Source organism: Alnus glutinosa, chromosome 3, assembly GCF_958979055.1.
Source record: "Alnus glutinosa chromosome 3, dhAlnGlut1.1, whole genome shotgun sequence".
NCBI classification, from domain to species: Eukaryota; Viridiplantae; Streptophyta; class Magnoliopsida; order Fagales; family Betulaceae; genus Alnus; species Alnus glutinosa.
In genome coordinates, this window is record NC_084888.1 from 6861924 (window position 1) to 6878273 (window position 16350).

At 39.6% G+C, this 16350-nt stretch overlaps 1 non-coding gene across 1 annotated transcript; it reads right to left on the bottom strand.

The window, feature by feature from the left end:
- Positions 1 to 16102: 16102 nt before the first annotated feature.
- On the bottom strand, positions 16103 to 16241 carry LOC133865109 (small nucleolar RNA Z247). The gene has a single exon (XR_009899641.1). It is a non-coding gene; the product is annotated as a small nucleolar RNA Z247 (small nucleolar RNA).
- Positions 16242 to 16350: the final 109 nt, after the last annotated feature.

A 16350-nucleotide genomic window follows, 5' to 3' on the forward strand; every position in this document is an offset into this window, starting at 1 on the left:
CTTACTCAAGTCCAATTGAGCCGTAGCCTGACTCAACCTCATTAGGACATCAATAAAATCCATAGCCGCTAATATTAATAGGATTGAGAATTCTCATTTTGAGAGTAGAATTTTCACTCTAGTACATATCCAACTAGCTAGGGACGGAGCTAAAAACTATTATGGCCAGGGACCATTAGTCAAAAAAAAAAATTATTACTAGGAGCTAGTAGGTTAATTTATTTTTTTACCAAAAAAAATTTTTGTTCTTAGAAATGGGGCCATGGTCTATACTGGCCCCTCCTTCTCCGCCCCTATATTCAATCACATCAAAAAAAAAAAATTGAGATTGCTGAACCACCGCATATATTATTATTATTAGGACCGCATTACTTCCTTATGATTGTACGGGTAATGTGTATACTATGTAGAGAAAGGCTGATAGAAGAAGGCACGTAGTAGCATGATAGAGGTGGAACATATGGAAAATATGGCACACGAGCTGAACCAATCGGCTTGGATAAAAGGATTTGGGCTATGGACCCGGCAACTTTCCTTTGGAAATGTTTTTGTTTTTCAAAATTCTCAATGCAAATTAAAATTAGAAAAGAGTTATGTTAAAAAGTTTGTCTAAGCTTATTTGTATTTGTTTGTTATTTATTTATTTATTTTTGGAATAATTGCACTATTGGTCCCTGTGATATGCCATAATTATTTTTCACTCCCTATGGTTCAAAAAGTTCATGGGAGGTCCTTGTGGTAAGCAATAATTACAAATCGATCCCTGAAGTCAAATTTCGTTAAATTTTTTGACAAATTCTGTTAAATACTATGCCAGCGCCACGCCAAACCAATAAAATAGCGAGACGTGTCTATTTGAATTGTTGATGACATTTTTGGTTCGATGACGTGGCATCATCAGAGACGTCCTTTCAACCGCACCCTGACCTGCAAAACAGGAAAGACCCGCCGGGGGTTGGCCAGCGGAGCCTCCTCCGACAATCAAGTCAGTCAAGTGTTTGTAAGGAGAAGAGAGAAAGAGAGGGAGAGAGGGCTCGGAGAATAATAAATTCCACCCAAATGATTTTTGTACTCCCTTTTATATCCCTACGTGCTATATGTCCATTTTGCCCCTGTCAAGCACAATGCCCAATGGAGACGTCTGATTTCTTCTCTGACTTGATTTGACTGGTCTCATAAATATTGATGGCTTCTTGCGACCAAGGTTATTGTCCGGGGACTAAACATTTCCGGGGTCTGAAATCCCATGAATGAGGCCAACCTGGCCCACTCCAAAGTGGGGACAAATATTTCCCTAACAATTACCCTTCAATTCTCCTATCTTTATTATAAAGGTAGAGAGAATTTACCCAATGAAGCCTTTATAATCCGACCGATCCCGCCGGCCATTCTTCATCCAATTCACGTAGTGCTCTCCTCGGATCCCGGGAAAACTCAAGTGTTTCTTCTACTACCGTATTACGCGGCTCCAAGCCATTTACGGCAGGCAATCGAGAATTTATTTCCGTCATAAATTCACCATCAGTTAGGTGCACCTAACACCCCGTAAATCGTGCATGCAGTGATCATTATTGTTTTTCTATATATTCGCACTTTCCTTTGCTAGAATGCCATTGGTCTTCATATTGCCCATTTGAATAGATCTTTCTTTCTTTTTATTCCTTTCCCTGAGATCGGATTTTCCCTTTCATTCTTTTTGAATTCTCCAGATCTTCTCGCAATACTCCTCGTTCCTGGTGCGGTCCTCACGACTGAGCATATTCACCAATTCATCATGGATGGCCCTGGAGTATTCACTCTTCACAACGGTTTCACTGAATGTGCGATCTTCGGCTTTAGACACACAAGGGTGTGTGACCTCCGGCCTCACGCCAACCTTTTCCTGTCCAGCCCGCAGGAATTGTGTAACACCTCAATTTCGCCCTGACTGCTCACGAGAGCTCAACCATTCAAGCTGTACTTGAACTTTGCGCGGGTGAACCCTTCAAAATTTTCAGACAATTCATCTTTGTAGCCAGATGACTACCCTTCACAGTGTTCCTTCGGGGTTGTCCGTTCTTCTTGTCTTCATGCATGTGTGTACTATGAGCAAATCTAATAAAATCTTCTTGGCAACATGAATTTCAAATCAATCTTCAATAATCTCTTTGGACTACCACCGAAATGGACGTCTCATAAATCATAAAATTATGTCCACACAACATTGTGTCGAGTATTTGCATCGTGCTACCCCGGACAGTAATTCTGATAGCACTTTTAACATATCCATCGCTCTCAATAGTCATAAATCCATCGCCGAACCGTCAACTTCCTCCGGTAGATGGATTTCCGCTGGCCGGCATTTCTGAAGTCCGGGACCACTGGGGGCACTGTGTCCCTTTCTGTTTCTTCAAAGAAGAGGCAATCACTCCGATTTCTTTACTCGACTTCTAGATTGTTAGACCGAAAATCCCTTATCTTTGGCATAACCCCCAACTCAAATAATTTATGGGAAGTCGATTTCGGCCTGACGCCGGCAACTTTACTTTCAGGACGGTCTCCTTTGACTTCCTTACCTGAGGTCGACTTTGCTAAGGCCTCATGTTCTCCATCACCCCCCCCCCCCCTTGTCCTCAACCGGGGGGGGGGGGGGGGGGGGGTGTCCCCGTCCGAGATATCTGATATTCCTCATCACCCCCCTGTCCTCAACCAGGAGGGTGTCACTGTCCGAGACATCTCGGGCATTCTCGTCCTGTTTCTATCCGGTACCGGCTAAGCCATGTGACTGAGTGTCACAGTCTCCGACCACGATGGTCTAGCATAGGGGTAATCAGACACTGAAGAGTTGGAATGCTATCATAGATCTCGAGCGTTGTGCGGGGTTTCTCTACTTAAATCATGGGCTTAGCCCGTCAATCCTTCTGCTTGTCTGAGATATATTTCGAACACAGACGGCAGTTCCGAGGTCTCCACCCTCCTTTCTTTCAAGCATTTCCCTGGCACTGCGATGAGGGATAACAGTGCGATAAAAGGTCGAGACTCCGGGAACGACCTCCCTTAGTGAGTGCCCTCTACGTTCGGAAGGTCGGTCGGACCCATAGCCGCTTCTCGGCCCTATAGATGCTGCAAATATTTTTATTACTCTCGGCTCGGGTTCTCTACTTTTCCCAAATTCATGCTACAAACATGCAAGCATATCAACACCTTCAGTCCCCAATCGTATCCTTGTCGGATTTTTCTACCACTGGATAATTCTTCTGGTGGGTCTGATCAATTGTGTAGGCTTCGGTCAATTGTCTTTTCAAGTTATGACCCCTACGTCAGTGATGCTCAAGGAATCTATTTTGGTTAGATAGGGTAACCTGAACCCAAAAAGGGTACATCGATTCACAATTTGGAGCCCGCCTGCTCAAATTAGCAAAGTTTGCGCAGATTTTCCTTCTAACCCCATATCCGGAGGGGAGTGGCATCCGAAGATATCCCTGAGCCACCCCCCTCTCTGTTCAAAGAAAAATAGTTATCGGGGTTGCTTCTCCATCCGAGAGAAGGTAATCGTCCAAATCCAAAGACATGGTCCTTTACCCAAAGGAGGCCAGCCATCATAGTTATCCTTATTTCACCACGTGTTTTCTGGGGACTACATCGGTCTCCTCATCCGAGGTAAGTCTTCACTCCATCCCAAGATGAGCTTTACTCGCTACTTCCTTTCCACCTTAGTGGATCTAGTCTGCAATGAGCAGACGCTCGATTTGTTCCCTTATCCAACAGGGGACGTTTCATCCGAGGGAAATTTTCTAGTTTCCTTATCCTAGGAAAACCCCCTTATCTAAGGAGGAATAGTCCACGGAACATCCCATTCCTTTTTGTGTTATCCTACCATAGGAGTCCGAATATCAATGGCGTCCCGGGAGCAAAGTCTGCTGTAGGGGATGTTTCCCTAGCCTGATTTGTTAAAGGGGTTCACTCCCCGTCCTCGAGGGTTTCTGAGCAACAAATGGTCTTGAAGATGGGAAATCATAATTTCCCACGTCGAATCTGTTATTGTCAATCTACGGCACTCGGTAGATCAGCTTTTTCGGCCTTCCCAGCAATCATTCCGATGTGCTTCGGTGATAAGTGGGATTTCACAAGGGAAAATGGAGAAACAATCATTCTGGTGTCATCCGTGGACCGATTTGTTTCTATCTAAGTTCCCGGTCCCGTTAGAGCCATCCGAAGGTCGGGATGTAGGCATTTCGGCCTTATCCAATAAAAGGTTTCCTCACAGTTCATGGATGAGATTCACATTGTTAGGCAGGGAGGTGGTGTCCGGGATTACCTCTTTATTCAAGAGAGATTCACTATCCCGACCCGACACTACCCTCCATTCTCCAGAGGAAGACAGTCTCGGACTGCTCCCTTTTCAACTTTATATAGGCGATATGCCAAGTCAACATTTTTCTCATCTCCTTATCCGAAAGAAGAGTCTTCTATTCAAGAAAGAACTCTATGAGTATTCTCACCCAACTTAAAGAGGTTGGTCCTCGGGAGGCATTCCTCCTTTTATGCATATATGAATATAGACCTGGAAACGCAGGTCGTCATCGGTCACAATTTCTTTCTTAGTTCTGCATGGACGGGGGACGACAGTCAACCCCAGAAATATCTGGTTCGCCAGAAAAACATGGACGGGGGACGAAGGTCAATCTCGGAAGATAATTCTGTTCCCCCGGAAATATCCCTAGCAAATATTCAATAATCAAATAGATCAACAGCTTGGATGGGGGAGAATTGCTAAGCATCCGGGCTCGTTATCACCCCCATGTCCTCAAGCAAGAGGGGTGTCCTTGTCCGAGGTCGGACATTTCCCATACGAGTTCCCTTCCCACTCCCCTGTCCAAATCCGAGGGGAGGGGTCCATCCCTCTCCCCTTAAATTAATCCAGATTTTTACCGACATTCCGAGATTATTCCTCCTCGCCAGATTTTTACCGAGGTTACTTCACCTTGCCAGATTTTTTACTGAGGTTGTTTCTCCTCGCCAGATTTATACCGAGGTCACTTCACCTTGCCAGATTTTTTACCGAGGTTGTTTCTCCTCGCCAGATTTTTACCGAGGTTATTTCTCCTCGCCAGATTTTTTTATCGAGGTTGTTTCTCCTCGCCCCTTAAATTAATCCGGTGATGTTCTCGGAAGTTAATGTCATCAGAAATGTTAACGGGATTTTACATATCAAATATTTGACAACCAATCTTCCAACCTCTTACCCCCCCAAAGCACGCGGGGCTGAGGGGATCTGGCCGGAGTGATTTGTCCTGGGAACACAAAGCCTCTGAAAAGGAATCAACACCAAAAAACCAAATGCCGATGTTGCTAGGGCCTCTAGGATGCACCGGGGTCAGAAATTCTCCTGTGAATCCGTTCTTAAGGGTGGTCTCCACGTCACCCCCCTGTCCGAAACCAGGGGGGTAGCAAGTCCGAGGTCGGACATTCTCCCGTTAGTCCCTTATTAAAGGCGTCCTCCCGTTAGTCCTCTATTAAGGGCGGGCTCCTTTCCACCCCCTGTCCAAAACCAGGAGGGGGCCAAGTCCGAGATCGGACGTCCTCCCGTTAGTCCCCTATTAAGGGTGGACTCCTTTCCACCCCCTCTGTCCAAAACCAGGAGGGGGCCAAGTCCGAGATCGGACGGCGCCAATTGTTGATGACATTTTTGGTGCGGTGACGTGGCATCATCAGAGACGTCCTTTCAACCGCACCCTGACCTGCAAAACAGGAAAGACCCGCCGGGGGTTGGCCAGCGGAACCTCCTCCGACGATCAAGTCAGTCAAGTGTTTGTAAAGAGAAGAGAGAAAGAGAGGGAGAGAGGGCTCGGAGAATAATAGATTCCACCCAAATGATTTTTGTACTCCCTTTTATATCCCTACGTGTTATATGTCCATTTTGCCCCTGTTAAGCACAAGGCCCAATGGAAATGTCTGATTTCTTCTTTGACTTGATTTTACTGGTCTCATAAATATTGATGGCTTATTGCGACCAAGGTTACTGTCCGGGGACTAAACATTTCCGGGGTCTGAAATCCCATGAATGAGGCCAACCTGGCCCACTCCAAAGTGGGGACAAATATTTCCCTAACATGAAGAAAAAAAATTATTAAAAAATAAATAAATAAACTTTTTTTTAAAAAAAAAAAAAAAAAAATGGGGAGGGGTGGCTGGACTACCCCCAGCCTATGGGGGTGGCCGCCGGGGGTGGTGCCCAGGCACCCCCAATGGCCTGGGGGTGGCCTTTGGGCCACCCCTGGATCTACTATAGGGGTAGCTGGGCCACACCTTTGCCCTTTCCATTTTTTTGTATTTTCTTTTTTTGAAAAAAAATAAGTTTTTTTTTTTTTAATTTTTTTTAATTATTTATTAAGATGGGCACGTGTCGTCATCTTATTGGTTTGATGTGACATTTATGTCAAAATTTTTAATGGAATTTGACTCCAGATAGAGTATTTAATTGATATAGGAAAGATTTAGGGAATTTACTGTAGGGTGTTTTTTTATAGGGAAACGAAAAGTAGTTTTGTTCCCTAAATATAGGGAAAATGATTGAGAAACTGATGGGAGTGCTTTTATATATTAACACCTAATCATTCAAACCTAGACTCGGTTTAGAGTTCATTCTAATGGTATTCTCACCTATTTTTTTTTCTTTTCTCTTTCATATGTAAAGGAAAACATCGACCCTGAGTTTTGCTTTGTTTGTTGTTTGGTCTGTAACTCATTTTGTTGAATGAACTTTTTAAAAATAATAAACGGATAATTGCATCATTGGTCCCTATGGTATATCATAATTACAAATCACTTCTTATGGTTTAAAAAGTTCACGAGAAGTCCTTGTGGTAAGCAATAATTACTAATCGATCCCTGTAGTCAAATTCCGTTAAAATTTTTGACAGATTCTGTTAAATGTCACATCAAACCAATAAGATGACGACACGTGCCCATCTTAATAAATAATTAAAAAAAATTAAAAAAAAAAAACTTATTTTTTTTCAAAAAAAAAAAAAACAAAAAAATGGGAAGGGCAAAGGGGTGGCCCAGCCACCCCTATAGTAGATCCAGGGGTGGCCCGAAGGCCACCCCCAGGAAATTGGGGGTGCCTGGGCACCACCCCCGGCGGCCACCCCCATAGGCTGGGGGTAGCCCAGCCACCCCTCGCCATTTTTTTTTAAAAAAAAGTTTATTTATTTATTTTTTAATAATTTTTTTTATTCAAATAGACACGTGTCACTATTTTATTGGTTTGGCGTGGCGCTGACATAGCATTTAACAGAATTTGTCAAAAAATTTAACGAAATTTGACTTCAGTGATCGATTTGTAATTATTGCTTACCACAAGGACCTCCCATGAACTTTTTGAACCATAGGGAGTGAAAAATAATTATGGCATATCACAGGGACCAATAGTGCAATTACTCCAAAAATAAATAAATAAATAACAAACAAATACAAATAAGCTTAGACAAACATTTTAACATAACTCTTTTCTAATTTTAATTTGCATTGAGAATTTTGAAAAACAAAAACATTTCCAAAGGAAAGTTGCCGGGTCCATAGCCCAAATCCTTTTATCCAAGCCGATTGGTTCAGCTCGTGCGCCATATTTTCCATATGTTCCACCTCTATCATGCTACTACGTGCCTTCTTCTATCAGCCTTTCTCTACATAGTATACACATTATCCGTACAATCATAAGGAAGTAATGCGGTCCTAATAATAATAATATATGCGGTGGTTCAGCAATCTCAATTTTTTTTTTTTTTGATGTGATTGAATATAGGGGCGGAGAAGGAGGGGCCAGTATAGACCATGGCCCCATTTCTAAGAACAAAAATTTTTTTTGGTAAAAAAATAAATTAACCTACTAGCTCCTAGTAATAATTTTTTTTTTTGACTAATGGTCCCTGGCCATAATAGTTTTTAGCTCCGTCCCTAGCTAGTTGGATATGTACTAGAGTGAAAATTCTACTCTCAAAATGAGAATTCTCAATCCTATTAATATTAGCGGCTATGGATTTTATTGATGTCCTAATGAGGTTGAGTCAGGCTACGGCTCAATTGGACTTGAGTAAGCATTTCAACGTCTGCGATTCCCACCGTCTAAGTCCATCATGTGCGGCTCACGCCTAACTAAATATAATTAAAAATAATAATATCGTGATAAAGAAAGGAAATCCTTGCTTTCGAACAAGGATTTCTTTTGTTTTAAATGAAATTAATACTATATGTTTTATGGTTATAATTTAAAGTTTGTGCATTTAACATTATATTTTATTTTATATTATTTAAATTTTTTAAAAGACTTGCTAATATTAAATTTATATATACCCTTAAATGCACTAATTTTTAGTCCTTATCAATTTAATTTGAAACGAAGAGAATTGTAATATTACTTCAAAAAAACAAAAACACAAAAAACGTGGTCGTTTTTTTTGTGGTCCTGTAATACGTACAACAACATCAACAAAAGTGGTCCAGATAATACTTACAAAAAAGAAAACACTTGGTCCTGATCATAATACTTTTTTTTTTAAAAAAAAAAAACATACAACAACAACGTGGTAGTGATAAAGAAAGGAAGTCCTTGCTCTTGGATAAGGATGATCTTAATTCTAAATGAAATTATCCATTTCATGGTTAGGACTTAAAATTTAAAATTTATGCATCTAATGATTGATATCATTCTATCTTATTTAACTTTTGTTTTTAAAAATAAAAAATTGTTAACATTGAATAAAATTACTCTGTTAAATGTACTAATTTTAAATTATTACCATGACAGGAGAAAAGTCACCCCGAGCCTTGAGAGACTTAAGGGCTTCCCCAAAAATAAAATAAAATAAAATAAAATAAAAGCCTATATGAAACGTGGCATTTTAAAACTTCAATTGCCATTTCACGCAACTCTCATGTACGGACTAGTGGACTTTGAAGCGTTGTCATTCAGGAAAAAAAAAAAAAAAAAAAAAAAAAAAAAAAAAAAAAAAAAAAAAAAAAAAAAACCCAACTCACGGGTTTAATTGAAACGGAGCGTTTCTATCGTATAACAAAGACTAAAGTGTAAACGACACCATTTGTAACCGTACGTATATCTTCTTTTTCGTAACTAACCTAATTTCTAAATGTCTGAAATAGTGAAACTGAAAGTCTGAGAATCGTTTGCTACTTGCTGCTGCCAAAAATGTCGATGCCTCTGATTAGTGGCTGAGGGTGGGCATCCAGAATATCCAAGAAAAATGTACCGGAGGTAGACCCCCTCCTCCTGCCCTTGCACGTTGTTCCTTTTCAATTGTCAAAACATGTTTCAGGTTTATAAAAATAAACATAGGATCCACTTTTCATGTGTTTTTCATTCGCTAATTGTTATTTTTTCTCTTATTTTGGGTGACTAATATATATTAGTTTTGCTAAATGGTTAGTTAAATGATACATAGAAAGGAGGGCCAAATTTATTATTGTCCGAGCTAGGCTATGTTTGTTATTATTCCTACTTAATTCCATAGATTCTAATGTTTGAAAACACTAAAATGGTCCCAAAATAGTCTAAAATATGATCAAAGAAGGCCATTAACACTAAAAGAAACCAAAAATGGCCATTACTTGACAGACGGTTAGCATCGCTTTTTGGCATTCAATAATTGTATAACAGTTGGTTAATTGCTAATCGGCTCTAGCAAGGCGGTTATTGTTACTTAAAAGTGATAATTGCGTAAAGCAGTTTCGGTCAAGACGAAATAATCGCGTTGCGATTATTTTCAAGACAAAACAGTTGCAATCGCAACTATTTGTACACCCTTGACTTTAAGTATATTTTTTCAAAGCAATTACACACCCACACCCCTAGTATTAGGGGTGAAAATGCGATTATTTTCAAGACAAAATAGTTGCAATCGCAACTATTTGTACACCCTTGACTTTAAGTATATTTTTTCAAAGCAATTACACACCCACGCCCTTAGTATTAGGGGTGAAAATGCGGGCGGATAATCATCGCCTACATCCCTTTATTCACATATGCGGATGCGGTTAGAAAAAATACTATCCGCATATACAGGCGCGGATAGCGGTTTTAAGGTATGCAAATGCCTTTAATAACCGTATTCACATTCCCTTTGTATATAATATATATTTTATATATTTAAGTAAATTCACTAAAACAACGTCGTTTTGAATTTAGTAAGTTTAGGACTTTTAGGTTATGTTATGTTTTTTTCACTATCATCTTAGAGTCATGTCTCACTACATTTACTTTTATTTTCTCTTTTTCCTTTCTTTAGGTAATCCAAATCTCAATTACTCTATGAGACAATGATCATCTATGACCGATAATCGTGAATTATGTAACAAATGAAATCTTAATTTATTTAAGCTTGCATATAGTAATAACTGCATTATTTAATCTTACATATAAATTTAGATACTAATCCAAAACGCTCATTATCTGATCATATACAGATATCAGATAATAACTGCAACAAATACACGGATGTGGATGGTTATTACATGATGCAGATTCGAATACTTAAAAATAATAACCGCATTATATGAATGCTGATATTACTAATTACTGCATCTGAATCCACATTTTCACCCAAAACTAATATAAATTTATCGAGTCCGCCAACTTATAAAATCAACAACCTTCATGTGTTGTTTGTAATCACATGACATTTATTATGACAACAGGGACGGTCCATAGTTCTGGAAATATCTTTTAAATGTTTTTTTTTTCTTGAGGTTTTTATTTTTATAATTATAAATTTAATATAATCAGCTTTTTAGGGGCTTTTTATAAATTAGGACCTTAATTTGTGTAACAATCCAGCCGGCCATGCGGAAGAGTCAAATCCAAATCGCAACGAAATGATATTCTGAACAAATCAAGAAACATGTGCGACGGGAAAAATATGGAATTGTCAACTTCATGTTCCTGCAAAATTTGGCGTGACGAAAAAGAGATATTATATATTTATAATTTTTGTGTAATTTTAATAATATTTTTTTAAAATTAATTATTAAATATGTAAGATCTATACGTAGAAAAATAAATTCAATAATTATATTATTTTTTTTGAAAAAAAAACAATATTAAAATTGTACAAAGATAATAACTGTATCACAACTCGGCCAAAAAACCTTGACTCATTTTTTTAGAATTCATGGAACCAATGAACCTCGTCTATCCAAGCGCGCCAATTCTTAATATATAGGGCTTCCGGCTTCTCATGCAGCTATAGCCAATGGCTACGTTCCTACACAAGCTCTCATAATACAAGTTTAATCTATTTTTGTTAAAAAAGTTTATTAAATTTTATCAAAATTTTTAAAATATTTTTTATTTTTTATTTTTAAAAAAATTACTATGATTTATGTGTTTGTTAGATTTTAACAGAATTTATAAAAATACTTATGCTTGAATCTTTGAAAATTTTATAAATTTTTTTAAAATGTAAACACAGGTATTTTGAAAATTTTAATAGAATTTAACGAAAAATTATTAAGGAATACTGAAATTAAAACTTTCTGAAAAATAAATACTTTAAAATAAAACATTTTAAAGTTTAAATATATTCTTAAAAATTGAGTAAAATTTTAAGAAAAATTATAAGTAAAGTTTCCACCACTACCATGTGTGTAAATACATCTGAAACACCCGCCAATGGAAAAGTCTCATCTCACAATTATGGTTGATTTTCATTTATTAATCCAAAGAACTGAAACTGAAATACATCAAATCAAACTTATTATTCACTACCTGCTTATTAATTGAACGTGGTGCTGATAATACTTAGTTATTTACAAAGAAAAAACCGATCCTTCCTCTCTTTCTTTTTCTTTTTTTTCTTTTTTTTTTTTTTTTTAGAAAAATGAACTTTTCATTCAGAAAAAACCGATTCTGTTAATACTTGCACAAAAAAACCTGATCCTGATCCTGATAACACTTACAAAACACTTGCAACTGGAGGAGAACAAGATCGCAATCGGACGGTCAGGAGCGATTCTGCTGTTGATGAACCTTCTGGAGACTGGAGGTTTCCGCGGGAAAAAAGGGCGCGTCAACGGCTCTGTACTTGCTGTGTTCAATGAAGGAGAACAAGATCAGGGCCATCAAGGCGGGGATTATGAAGACGCTGGTGGAATTGATGGCGGACTTCGCATCAAACATGGTGGATAAAGTCAGCATACGTGCTGAGCCTGCTGGTATTGGTGCCGGACGCGAGGACAGCGCTGGTGGACGAAGGGGGTATCCCAGTGGTGGTTGAAATAATTGAGGTGGGGTCGCAGAGGTAGAAGGAGATTGTGGTGGCCATCTTGCTTCAGAAAAAAAAAAAATTATGAGTATAATATTGAATGGGAGGTGAACAGTGCTTCCCAATGCATTGGGAAGCACTGTTCACCTCACAGGGAATAGAAAAGGGAAGGGAAGCTGCTGTGGTATGGATTTTATGACTTTTTAAAATTTTTTCATAAAATGTAGGGAAGGGAATCCATGTAGGGAAGCTGCTAGTAATGCTCTAACAGTGATTTGGAATGAGGACACTTCATAACTCAATAACTTTAGCTGTTATAAACTAAATTATACAAGACAAATTTTGTGTATCCAAATTATATATAAACCGATAGGATCATCCCATTTACACATGGTTCCTAACTCCCCCATGAGAATTTGAACAAAAATGCACTCAATAACTAATGAACTTCTATTAATCAAGTAGTTGACTGAACTTAACTTAAATTTGGATACATCTGGCCATTTTTCCTTGGCCAGTAGGTTCCTTCAGATGAAGTCTGTTGAAATGATGAGCCCATTTTTGTGTGTTTAATGAATGAAACTTAAAAGCAGTTTGAAATAAAATTTCTTGACAGATCAACAAACATAACAATTTGATCAAGTGAGCAAGCTAGTTACTTTGAACAAACGAGTCAAATAACAGCGTCCACTTGAATGGTGCTCGTCATACATATGCCTATCCTATTAGAAGACAAGTTAACTTGATTTGCTGTAAATTGTCTTTTGGACTTCTTATTCAGAGAATGATTTATAGCCGAAGCTTACAAGAGAGAAAGACTAAAGCAAGAAAAACTAACAAAACACTTTCAGCTAATTCCTAAATATAACAGACATCTAGCCGTGATATTTGGCTTTACAAGGAGTGCATGGTATGGAGAGATGGTGTTGACTTGGCAGCAACTTTTCCTGGAAAGCAGGTTGACTAGAGAGCAGGCTTTTCCTTGAAATCAGGTTGGCTTGGCAGCAGGTTTTGATGGGAGACTCTTCAAGCTTTCATGAGTTTCGAGGCTATGCTGACTGTGCTTGGAAATATGTGGTTGTATAGTTGAGACAGTAGACTGAAATGCAATAGGCCCCCTCAATTTGGACGGGTTGGAACAGACGTTCAAATTGTTCCGAAGTGAAGCAAAGCAGGTAGAGACTACATGTTTAGTGAGAATATCAGCTAATTGATCCTTACTGGAAACAAATTTGACTGAGAGAGTTTGGAGGGCAATGTGATCCCGAACAAACTGATAATCAATTTCAATGTGTTTGGTGCGAGCATGAAAGGCAGGGTTAGAAGATAAGTATGTAGCACCAACAATTTGTTTCATTCAAATAACCATGGAGGAAGGCATTAATCACATCAATTTGTTTGATAGACCACCCATACGACACAGCAAGAGAGAGAACTGTGCGAATAGTTACAGGCTTGATAACAGGACTGTAAGTTTCAGCATAATCAATGCCAGATTGTTGATGAAAACCTTTTGAAACAAGGCGGGCGTTATACCGTTCAACACTACCATCAGCGCGCCGTTTGATTCTGAAGACCCATTTGCAGCCTACAATATTTATAGAAGGTTGTGAGGGAACCAAGGTCTAGGTGCCATTTTTTAGGAGAGCATTAAACTCAGTGGCCATGGCTTCACGCCACACTGCATACTTGACTGCTGTAGAAAAACAAGAGGGTTCAGTGTCAATAGAATCTAAAGAAACAATAAGGGCACAGAGAAGAGGATAACGGACGGTGCCATCAGTGAATATTTTGGGCTTGTGGATGTGAGCTTGAGCTCGTGTGACCATGGGGTGGGGACGATGAGAAGGTGTAAGAGATTGACGTGGACCATTTGGAGAAGAAGACGTGGGAAGTCCTTTGGAATTAGGAGCAAAGCATGGTGGTAAGGGAGAGATAGAGTCACGTGGGCCACTAGAAGAAAAAGTAGTGGGAGAACCTTGGGAAGTGAGGGAATCACATGTTGGGGAGAGAGGAACACATTCACGTGATAAAGGGAGAGCCTGACATTGGGTGTTGGAGTTGACAGGTGAGGTGATAGGAGTCAAATTAGGAGAAGCTCCACGTGAAGAGGCATGGGGTAAAGAAAAAATGGGAATGTCACGTGGAGGACAGCGCATGAGAGACTGAATTTCAGGAGGCCTGGCACGTGGTGCAGCAGGGGAGTTGGGACGTGGAACAATAGGAAATATGGAGGAGTGACGCAACCCATGTTTGTAGGGAAAAAAAAGTTTCATTGAAGAGGACATGTTAGGTAATGTATAAATGGTGAGTTGATAAGTCAAGACATTTGTATCCAAGGTGAGGTTTGTTGTAACCCAAGAAAAGGCAAGATTGGGAACGAAATGAAAATTTATGAGAATTGTAGGGACGTAGGTAAGGCCAACATTCACAACCAAAAGTTTTTAAGAACCAGTAATCTAGAGCTTTACCAAAGAGGAGCTCAAACGGGGATTTAGAACAAGTGGCAGTGGGAAGGCGGTTTATTAAAAAACAAGCAGTGTCAAAAGCATCATCCCAATATTTAAAGGGAACACCAGAGTGGGAAAGAAGAGCAAGCCCAGTGTCAACAATGTGACGATGTCGTCGTTCAACACTACCATTTTGATGGTGAGTGTGGGGACAAGTTTGTCTATAAGATATGCCACTAGAAGTTAAAATGCGTTAGAGGGGAATAAATCCCCCGCCACCATTAGTTTGGACAGCTTTGATGGTATGGAAAAAAAAATTTCCACAAGTCTCTTGAAATTAGCAAAAATTGCAGAAACGTCAAATTTGCATGACATTGGAAAAATCCAGAAATATTTGCTAAAATCATCAACAACAAAGAGAAAATAGCGTTTGTTATTCGATGATAAAACAGGGGCAGGGCCCCATACATCAAGAAACAAAAGATCCAAAGGTTGCTGAGAAACAGAAGCAGTGACACCAAAATGTTGCTTGTGTAGTTTCCCTTGCGAACAAGAAGAGCAAAAGGAAGGTCTATTGTGGGAAGTAACAGGGAGACCATTCCGGGACAAAATACGTCTAACCAATGGAGATGCAGGATGACCAAGACGGTGATGCCAATGATCAAAAGAAACTCGTTCACCAACAAAAGCAACCTGAGGTCGGCCCGGCAAGGAAGACTTGGGCCAAGGGTTGAGGCCACCCCTACTCGGCCCTTTGAGAAGCAAAGTCCCCGTGCGTAGATCCTTGACACAAAAGAAAGAGGGGTGAAATTCAATAAAAACATGATTATCATTTGGTAAATTGATGAACAGAGATGAGATTTTTTTGAATGTGGGGAACATGAAAAAGATGAGACAATTTAAAAACACGAGTAGGAGTGGATAAAGAACCCAAACCAGTGTAACGAATTTCCAAACCTTGGCCATTACCAACGCGGATTTGGTCAGGACCATGATAAGCATCAGCCCGAATGGTGAGATTAGAGAGATGATTGGTAGATCCAGTATCAGGATACCAGTTCATGTCAGATGGCCCAGGAGGAATGGTGAGAAAGGCCGAAGGGGGTGCTGAGTCAACATGATAGGAGTGGTCAAATTTATGATAGCATTTGAGAGCTGTGTGGCCTGGCTTAGAACAAACTTGACAAACAGGCTGGTTGGAAGAGGTGTTGAGAGAGTGCTGCCAGGATAAACTAGTGGTTTTGGAAGAATGCTGTTGGAATGAACCACGACCACGGCCCCTTCTGCCACGACCACGAAAAGGGCGTGATGGACGCCCAGAGTTGGTGCTGCGTTGAGCGACATGAACACTAGGGATGGCTAAATCACCTGCAATATTAGCATGATCAAGGTGTTGCTCATGGGTCAGTAAAGGACCATATAGATCCTCTAAAGAGACAGGATCAATGCGGGTTGTAATAGATGTAACCAGTGGGTCATAGTCAAAGCCAAGACCAACAAGAATATAAGAGATTAACTCAAAGTCTTTCAGGGGTTCATCAATAGCTGCAAGGGTGTGAGCGAGGCTTTGAGCCTTTTGAAAAAAAAATCAGAGATTTAAGAGGATCCTTTCTTCAATGTAGTATGCTGGTAACGTGAGTGCA